Source organism: Dermochelys coriacea, chromosome 5, assembly GCF_009764565.3.
Source record: "Dermochelys coriacea isolate rDerCor1 chromosome 5, rDerCor1.pri.v4, whole genome shotgun sequence".
Classification (NCBI taxonomy): Eukaryota; Metazoa; Chordata; order Testudines; family Dermochelyidae; genus Dermochelys; species Dermochelys coriacea.
This window is the reverse complement of record NC_050072.1, coordinates 124,179,155-124,188,949: the sequence shown is the minus strand read 5'-3', so window position 1 is coordinate 124,188,949 and position 9,795 is coordinate 124,179,155. Positions and strand designations below refer to the sequence as shown.

At 44.7% G+C, this 9,795-nt stretch overlaps 1 long non-coding RNA gene across 1 annotated transcript; it reads right to left on the bottom strand.

The window, feature by feature from the left end:
• Window positions 1–677: 677 nt before the first annotated feature.
• Window positions 678–7,349, bottom strand: LOC119856063. Its single transcript, XR_005293139.2, has 4 exons — window positions 6,798–7,349; window positions 5,073–5,123; window positions 3,246–3,381; window positions 678–2,132 (listed from the first exon to the last, which is right to left on the bottom strand). It is a non-coding gene; the product is annotated as an uncharacterized LOC119856063 (long non-coding RNA).
• Window positions 7,350–9,795: the final 2,446 nt, after the last annotated feature.

The following is a 9,795-nucleotide window of genomic DNA, read 5'->3' as shown; positions in this document are numbered from 1 at the left end:
ATTAGAATTCAGTGATAATCTAGCAAAATTCAGAAATTTAGTTTCTTTTTCTGTTCTGCAATCAGTTTACACCAGAAAAAAAATGCATTGGTTGGCCTCAAAATTATGAGTCAGATAAATTCTGTAAATAACTCTTGGACTTCAGATTGCTCAGAGGCAGTTTGTTGTGAATAACAGCATCCAAAAGTCAAACGTGTTGAGTAGTTTTCATTGGACACCTACGTCAGCTGGCATTGTTCCTATTCTCATAGGGGCACGCCTGGAAAGTCACTTTTCATTAATACACTCTGCTATTTGCATACTATTAGTAATATATGTGCACCTTCCTCCCAGAAAAACCTGTGTTAGAATATTCACAAAAACAAATACAAATAAGGCTTAAATAGAGCCCAAAAGATTTCAGTTTTTGCTTGAGTGAATAACTATGGGGAAAATACTAAAGAATTCCCCTGGCTCTATGAGCTAGACACTCTCTGTTTGGCTCCAGCCCTGCAAATACAGATGAGTGGTCCCACTGCCCTCAGCATGAGTCACATGTAAAAAAAATTATATATGTGTGTGTGTGTGTGCTACACCTCCAAAACAAGCTCCAACCAGTCCAGCTTGTGTAGATGTTCACAGTTTGAGCCTGTGTGCTCTGCTAGACTCCACTGAGTGTGGCTTCTGCAAGATGGGCTTCAAATACAATCATTGACGCAATGGGCTTGGTTCCCCCTCAGTGGGCATCACATACCTTGCTGGGCTTATTGAATGTCTTTCCTTCTTGGCGGGGGGGGGGGAAGAGGGGAAGAAATAAGTGGCAATCCTGTCTTAACCACCATCCCCCTCCTAGCTCTGAAGTGAGAGGTCACTCACAGTCTATTGAAATCAATGCAGCAGTTAATGAGTTAGACTGATCTGATTTTCACTAATAGTTTCCCTGAAAGTCTGCCTTCCTTATCTTGTTTCAGCTCAGCCTTTATTTTTTTTTTTAAATTGTGTCAAACACCACATTTTAAACAGTCTAGCCCAGTGCTTCTCAAGCTATCAGATGTGGGGGACCAGCAATTTTTTTTCCAATGTGCACGCAGACCGGCAGCCAATGGCTCGCAGACCAGCACCGGTCCACGGACCACCACTTTGAGTAGCACTGGTCTAGTCTAACGGTTTGTTACTGAGGGCCTGTCTACGTGACAAAATTAAGTTGGTCTAACTTACACTGACATACAGTTACAGTGCTTGTGCACGTCTAAGGTTTGCTCTTTGTGTTAACAGTGCATGTCCTCCGCAGGAGCATTTGTGCTGATTGAACTGTCAGGGCAGTGCATTGTGGGATGGCTTCTGAAAGCCAGCCACAGTCAACGTAGGCAACGTAGGGTTTACACCGATGCTGCATTGGCGTAAATACATGGCAATGTAACTGGGTCGACCTAACTTTTAGGTGTAGACCTGGCCTTAGAGCAATACACAGAGCTATACAAAGTGTGCACAGATTACGCTCTGGATCTTGGAGGGACCCAAAGCATGTGACTAACTTAACTAAGGTGAGTGGGCCCACAGCAGGACTGGACCCTTCCTCTGTATACACATGTGCCCTATAGGCATTACAGTCCAAAGCAGTTTCCTAATAAAGAATGTGGCTAGGACTCTCTGGCAGTGTTGAAGTGAGGTTTGATCTTAGAGTACTTATATGGCCCCCTTACTGTAGTATCTCTACTCCTAGCGGTGCTGCATCCCCATTTTACAGAGGGGGAACTGAGAGACACAGAGGACGAAGTAACAAAGGGAAGCTGTGGCAGAACTGGGAATTGAAGCCAGGACTCTGACATCCCAAGCTAGCATCTTATCCATGATTCCTCTTCCCGTGTTGAGTGTTTGCTTAACACAAGTAATTTAATGTTTGGTGATTCCTTAAAGAGTTTGTTTTAGGCAGCTGGTCTTTAAAACAGGCTTCATGCCCCTGGAGTTGTTTTCCCTGAACAGATGTTTAAATTCTTCCGTGTACTCCAGAACCAACCTAAAAAGTGAAGTCCATTTATTACACGCCTGTCAATTTCAAGCATTGTCTCCTATAGTCCACCATCTCACCAGTGCCTCCAGCACAGTGTTATTTAAAGGTTCCCATGAATAAATGTCACATTCTGCTCCGTTGCCTACAAAAAAAATATATAACCTTGTGTTAACACCATTCTCAACCATACTTCCTCCCATGTGTCAGCGTTTTGGTCTTCTGCCCCATAGGAACAGCAAGGTGTCCCCCAGCTTCTTCTTGGTTAAGACTACAGGGAAACTTGCCAGACAAACAATGAGGAATCCAGTGGCACCTTAAAGACTAACAGATTTATTTGGACATAAGCTTTCATGGGTAAAAAACTCACTTCAGTTCTTCTTGTTTTTATGGACATAGACTAACACTGCAACCTATCTGATACTTGCCAGGCAAAACAAATGTAAAGGGGTCTGATCCTGAACTCATGGAAATGCAAAAGCAGGATTGAGCCCAATTGCTTCACTGATGGGGTTGCATACACCCAATGATTAGGCTTTAAAAAAAAAAAAGCTGGGATTTTTAGAGACTTAATGGATTTAGACATGCAACTGTAAAGATGGGAACCTAACTCCCTTAACCCCATTTCAAATTTGCGATAGATGCAGCAAAGAGGCTGAATTGTAGGAAAGATTTTTATTAAGCGTGCCCAGAAGGCAGTGTTTGGTAGATGTATGGCCCAGCTTGCACTCCTGAGCCCTCTGTCCCACCAAACTAGGCCCCCCTGAAACCTGATCCCCAGTCTCCAGATCCCCTCCTCATACTACAGCCCCTTTGAAAATCCCCTCCCCAGCCTGCTATTCTGCTCATCAGTCCTGCGCTGTAAAGTTAAACAAAAACCACCACCACAAGTTACTGTTTGAAAATCATGATTTTTTTTCCCCTGGCAAGGTTTGCTTTTTTCAAAAAGCACCTCCCCTCCACACACTTTTAGGGAGCAGATTGTATTTGGGGGCCAAACTGATGGACAAGGACTAAGCCTAAACCCCACTGACTTTCAGCGGAACTTGGGTTCCCACCTCACTGGGGTGTTTTGAAAATTTTGCCCAGTATCTTTTAAATAAGAGTGGATTTGACTTGGGCAACACACCCACACAAAACCTCCCTTACACCCCTTCTTGGGCAACCTGGTCTTGGGTCCAGATGTTGAGGAATAAACTGGTGCCCCCTCCCTGGAGCAGGTGAGCAGGGAGGGGCAGTACAAAAGGGGGTCACTCACCAGCTGGTGTGCTCCCTCGTGGCCAGGCATAGCGCAGCAGCCTCTGATTTTGCTCCCAATTGACTGCCCTGAGCCTGCAGAGGTTCACACCTTCTCATGACTCAGCCTTCCAGCCAGATTGCTTATAATCGCAGCCCTTCCAGGTAACAGAGTCCAATAAAACAGAAGTCAAATGCTCTTATCCATGGCCTTAAATCCTACTCCGGGCTCAATAGTCCTTGGCCCCCTCCCTGCATAAGGGCGGGGGGGGGGCTTTTACATCCCCTTCCTCAGGGACCGGTAACTGGGTTCCAGCTCAGAAACCCTATGGTAAACCTCTAAGGTCTGCTTCCTCAAACTCACTAATCTTTCCTTGGGCCACCTCCCCCTTTCACCAGCCTCAAGGTCACAAACAATACACTGGATGGGCTCCACAGTTTGGTGGAGCAACTCCTTCAGTGCTTTCTCCCTGGAGGATCCAGCTCCTTGTACCACTTCCTGCCAGTTTATGGCTGATGTCACCAGCAACCTGACAGCATGCAGTATCTCACTGACTGGGCAGCCTGTGGCCATTTGGAAGGTCCTTCCCTAAGTCCTTTCTCTGGGACCTCTGCTCCTTGGGAGCAACTTCTCTCCAGGAGCACCAGAGGAGGAAAGTAGACTTTTGTCAAACCCAGGCACTAATTAGCTGCCAGCTAGGCAATTAATTACTTTCAGGTGGGCTGAGATGGACTCATTCTCCTTATAGCCCACCATAGGTACTTTAGGCCCTGACTCCCCTTAAAAGGGCCAGCCACCAGGAAGAAACGGGTGGAGTCCTGCCATCTTCCCCACTCACTCACTGGGCAGGACATTTCAGTCAGCATAGAGTAGCTAGCACCCAGTGCCTACTCCCATCCTGGAGCAAGAGGGAAGCAGGCATGGAATTACGACTCCAAAAGGTGTCTTAGGCCCAGGGTTCTCACAACAACATTTTTGGTGGCCTCTGAGTGCGGCCACCAACTATTGCACTTACACTTTTTCCTAAAATTATTTATTTTTCCTAAAGTTAATAAAGTAATATGCACATATGTACATTGAATCATTGTAATTTATTTATGTAAGGTTTGGGGTGGGGTTTTTTGTTTTGTTTTTTTGCAGACTCAATAATAAAAACCATGCACAGTTCTCTCTTTCTCTCTCTGTATTCTTTACTGGATCTAACAGAATAGAAACACAAATAAAGTGCTTTGCACCTTTATTATTTTATTATTATTTCTTTTGCTTTTTTGGTAAAAGTGGCTGTCTGTATAACAATTCTGAAGGAAATTTAAAAATGCTTTTATATAATAGAAGTCCATATAATAATGAAAAACATCTTTAGGTGGCTTGGGTCTGGAGAGGGGCGGGGGAAGGAGGCATGGTGGGTGGCGCCTCCAGGCAGGTGTGGGGGTTTCAGCCAACCCAGGGCTCCTCTGGGCAGGTGGGGGAGAGTGGCAGGTGCTCAGGGCTTCTCTGGGCTGGGGGCTTGTGGCTCCTGGCACAGGGGGTCTCAGGGCTCCAGCTGCCAGGTGCAGGAGCGCAGGCAGAAGGGGTGCAGTTGGGGACTAGCCTCCCCGGGGGGGGGCTCCACCCGCGGCTCATGAGCCTGCCACTTGCCTCCTCACTCCCCTGCCATAGACACCCCCCTGCCCGCTGCGAGAACTCCCGCTCGCTGGTGGCTCTCCCCTCACCTCCTCACTCCCCCGCTCGCAACCAGACCCCCCTGCCCCACCTCCTCACCCTGCTGCTGGCTCACCGCTCGCCTCCTTACTCTTCCGCCAGGGCCCCCCCGTCACTTGCCTCCTAACCCCCTCCTCGGTGCCTCACCTGGCTCCTTAAGCGTTGTGTCCCCCACCTGCGTCTCCAGAGAGGCAGCGCCTGCAGGAGCAACAGGGAGGAAGGGGAGGGGCTGATGCTGAACAGGAACCTGCTGTGGCCGCATTTGAGAAACCGTGGCTTAGGCACAGTGCTAACTGGAACCACTGGCTCAGGGCCGAGGCAATAAGTACAATCTAGCTCACTGATTTTTCTAGCTATGCCATGCAGGGACAGAAGCCTCAGTAAAACAGCCAGAGAAGCAGCCCGCTAAAATAGCATTCACCCGAAGAGATGCTGATGAGCTAACAGAGGACAAGAAGGCAGATTGAGGAAATCTGAGATGTGTCATTAAATGCCAATAGTCATCTGGGATAGATCCACAGCTGTGGTGAGTGACCACACCTAGGGCTAGAAGACTGTTTTGGAGCTCAGTTCTGCAAGCCCTTACTCACCTCAGTAATCTTTTCCCTCTGAAGAAATCAAGGGAGGAATTGTGCTTCAGAGAGTGACCTCTAAGGCAGTGTCCCTTGGGGCTACTTCTGGGGAGTTGCAGATTTTGCTGTGCAGCTTTAGAGCACAATCCTAGTGTATGCCTAGAGCACAATCTAGTCTGTAAACGTATTCTACAGATATAGTTATGACCACCAAAGCTGGCTAGGTGACTGTTCTGGGGCCTCCTTCCACAAATCCTTGCTCACATCAGTAATCCTTACTGAAGCCTGTAATCCCACTGAGGTCAGTCAGCCTGACTAGCTGAGTAGGGGTTCACAGAATCAGCCCTTTAAACTGAATACAGAAGGTTAATTCCATGCTATCCACATACCTGTCTCATTGTCATGGATATTTCCCATTTTCTGTTCTTGTTAAAATGTTGACAGGATTGTTAAGCTTGACGTATCCAGTGAATTATTCTTTCAAAGTGTACTGTTGTAACCTTTCTATGTTTTGGATATTTCTGCTCCTCAGACTTTGCATGTGTTTCCTCCCTCTTGTAATTATAATTTGGAGTCTGAAGAACTGCCCACAGCAGCTGAGCTTCCCTCTTCCCCATGCAATCTCTCTTGTCCTGTCCCCCTCCTTCCTCCTGCCTGCAAATGTAGTGACACATCAGTGAAAGTGTGGGAGCAGTCTTGCTTTCTTAACTTTGTTTTAAAAGCCTGTTCCATTAAGTTGTGGATTCGCATCGTGAGATTCTTGCAACTGGATGCAGTTTATAGTTGAAGACCACTCTTACACACTTTTGTGAACACTCGACTTCAGAGATAGCACTTATGTACGTGCTCACCAAAGTGAGTAAGAGTTGTACAGTATAACCCTATATAAGTAAAAGGGATTCCATTCTGGATATTTAAGGACACCCCTTACTGAGGTCCATAAGAACAATGGAAAGTGGATGTAATGTAATCTGAAATTTCTACCGGGGATTGTTAAAAAATAGTCTGTATAGTTGCATTAGCAGATCTACTCATATATTTCATTATAATTAACATGACCCTGATGGAAATAAGATATAAATAGGGACAGGCCTGATGCTGCTCACACTTTGCTTGAGTCAGGTGGTTGCATGGGGCAGAATGCAGTGAAAGTTATCATTCTGCTCTCTGGGAGCAGGGCTCTGGGATACCAAAGACCCTCTTACTCAGATTCCATGGCTTCCTGTGCACCTATCATAGACTCACCATCTCAGAGCACCTATTTATGGCAAGACCTAGTGTTGCAGCCCCTCTGCCTCACCTTCCTCCTCTGGACATCAGTGGTAGATGCAGTAACTTGGTCCTTCAACCAGGTCATATGAAGGGTTCCACTTCTTCCACAGTAACGATGTCCAAACGCAGCAGAATAAAAACTCTTCCACCCTGCCTAGACTCAGTTCTCCACAGGTTCCTTGCTCTTCCCCGCTTTGTTACAGAGGGCTGCTTCTGAGGGTTTTTTCCATGAGGCCCAGCTCCTCCTAGGACAATGACTCTCAAGTCTTCATCCCTGTAGCTTCTCTTTTCCAGGCCTACTTTAGGATTCTGCTTCTCCCCAGCTGCCCTCTCCCTTCAGGAACAGTACCAGGTACAAGTTCCTTCCCACAAGTCCCTCTTTCATTCCTTTCCTAAAGAGAGGAAAAACCCCGCTATTTCTCTCTTAAGTCTCCTCTGCCACTTGCCCTGCATGCCTTCCTTTACAGAAACTGCCCAGTTGGGTTTAATTCTTTATTACCTGTCTCCCCACCAGGTGCCAGAGAATGGGCTAATTGGTATCACCAGCTCCCCTTAACCCTGTCACCACCAGTGTGGGGTATACACTCTACCACAGCACCCTAGAGCCAAATTCTGGAGAAACCCACTCCCAGACTGTATAGGAAGGGTTTGTTTGGGTGGGTTGAGGAAAAGGTAGGAGGATGGCCCACGAGTCTATGGACTGCATAGATCCATAGGACACTACCTATCTTAGAACAGACCGGAGCAAACCTGGTATAGCATTGCCCCCATCTTCCTTTGAACCCACAGGCTTTACATTGTACAGCTATTGCTCAGTTGGTGCCTTGTGGGGTTTCAGAATTTAGGAGAAGCTAAAGGAAGAACTGGAAAAGAACCATTCTGACTAGTATTGCTACCTGGTAATCCCATAGGATTCTTCCTTCAGAGTGAGGGGAATAGAGCAACACAGGCATGAATGGGAAGACAATGGCAGCATGATGTCTCTCCAACTGCACAACGGGGCAAGCCTTCCACATGGATGCCCTAAAATATGCTGATCTAGGGACAGGAACAACCGCCTGCCTCTGCTCCCTCTCCTCCAAGGGAATGACGGTTAGAACAATCTGGGTGAGGAATCTCATTATCTTTCCTTAGTAAATATTCCTCTTCCATAGGTTTTTCCCACTCAAGGGGATAATCTGGTCCAGACCTTTAAAGGGATTTAGGCACCTAATCCCATTAATCAATCACTGGGAATTAGATGCCTTAATCCCTTTGAGGTTTCAGGCCTCAACCCATTACCAATGTTGAATACTTACTCCAATCATCATTCCTTAATATCCCACAAGTATAGCAGCAGAACTGTATTCATAGCTAATTAATGCGATCCTTGCTTTGTTTGTTTTTTCTCCATTTGCAGTGTTCTGCCAGGTCTTAGTTCAATGCATGATTCCAGATATGATGCCTTAGAACTGTAACGGCAAGAGTGGCGTTTTTCACAGTGCCCATGTCATGTGTGTGCTCAGTGAATGAACTCCCTGGGGAGCTTCCAATGTGTGGGGGAACACAGCCCATCACTAAGTTAAAATTGAAAAGGTCGAGCATTTGTCAAGTCTGGTAACTTATTCTACTGTCAACCTTAGGAATGAGAATGTGACATTGTAAGAAAACTAGCTCACTGTTGAAACACTTTTAAAGACAGCATTTCCCTTAGCTGCCAGAACAAACTGTATCTTTTTTCACATGAATATTTATATCTGGGCAAATACAGAAAAATAATATCCATGATCATTCAAATTGTTTACACAAATTCACTTAGTTTCTGTGCCCATTTTAAGATCACTTCACACAGATATTCTGCCTTTGATCCAGGAAACGCATATGCTTAATTTTAAGCACAGCAGTAGTCCCATTGAAGTCTATGGGATCACTCATGCACTTAAAATTAAGCACATGTTTAAGTGCTTTGCTCAATCCAGACCATTACAAAGAACTTTGCTGGCAAGAATATTTGCAGAAAGAGCAAATTATAAACGTATGTTGCAGAATATTTGCAGAAAGAGCAAATTATAAACATATATTGCAGAATATTTGCAGAAAGAGCAAATTATAAACATATGTTGCAGAATATTTGCAGAAAGAGCAAATTATAAATGTATGTTGCAGACAGCAAATCTAGATTTCATAATTAGGAATATTCAAATTGGAATGCTGGCTTTAAAAGTTCCACTCCTCCCGTCAGGGCACAGAAACGTATCATCTGAACTATGTGTGCAATCAAAACAGCTCAAATGTCTCATATTTGCAATCATGAATGAGCTCTGGACCAAGAATTATTTGCAGAAATTATTTTTATGAATTGTTTTGAATAAGGAACAAAAATGAAAATTATGATTTGCTCATCAACAATCCACAAGCAGAATAAATTGTTTAACATAATTTTTTCATCCTGTTCTTATATTATGCTAAAACAATGAGGAGTTCTTGTGGCACCTTAGAGACTAACAAATTTATTGGGGCTTATGCTTATACCCAAATAAATGTGTTAGTGTCTAAGGTGCCACAAGGACTCCTTGTTGTTTTTGCTGATATAGACTAACACGGCTACCACTCTGAAACATATTATACTACTTACTGTAACTCTTACAGTAATAATCTTACTTAATTTTCCTGAAACACTTCCAGTTTTTACTATAATTAAATATGCACACAAGGAACAGATGGAAGTCCATTGCTTACAAGAAGTTCTAATAAACCTGGAGTAAAGTGGTACACCTTGCATGATAATTTGCAGGTGACTCTTTAACCACAAGTTTGTATAACTAGAGTAGTTTCTTATACAAGTTTCACTGCACCTGGGATTCTAATAATGAACAAACTTCAAACAGCTTGGTTTAGAAGCTTGGATGCCTGTGTAAAAGCTTATAACAAACTTTATAAAGCATCTTAGTCTGGAAACTGGACAGGAAATCATATGAATGTTAGTTTTCTTATGAGATTTCTAGTATGTCCTAGTTTCAAGTGGGTGAGAAATGCCACATAAGTAT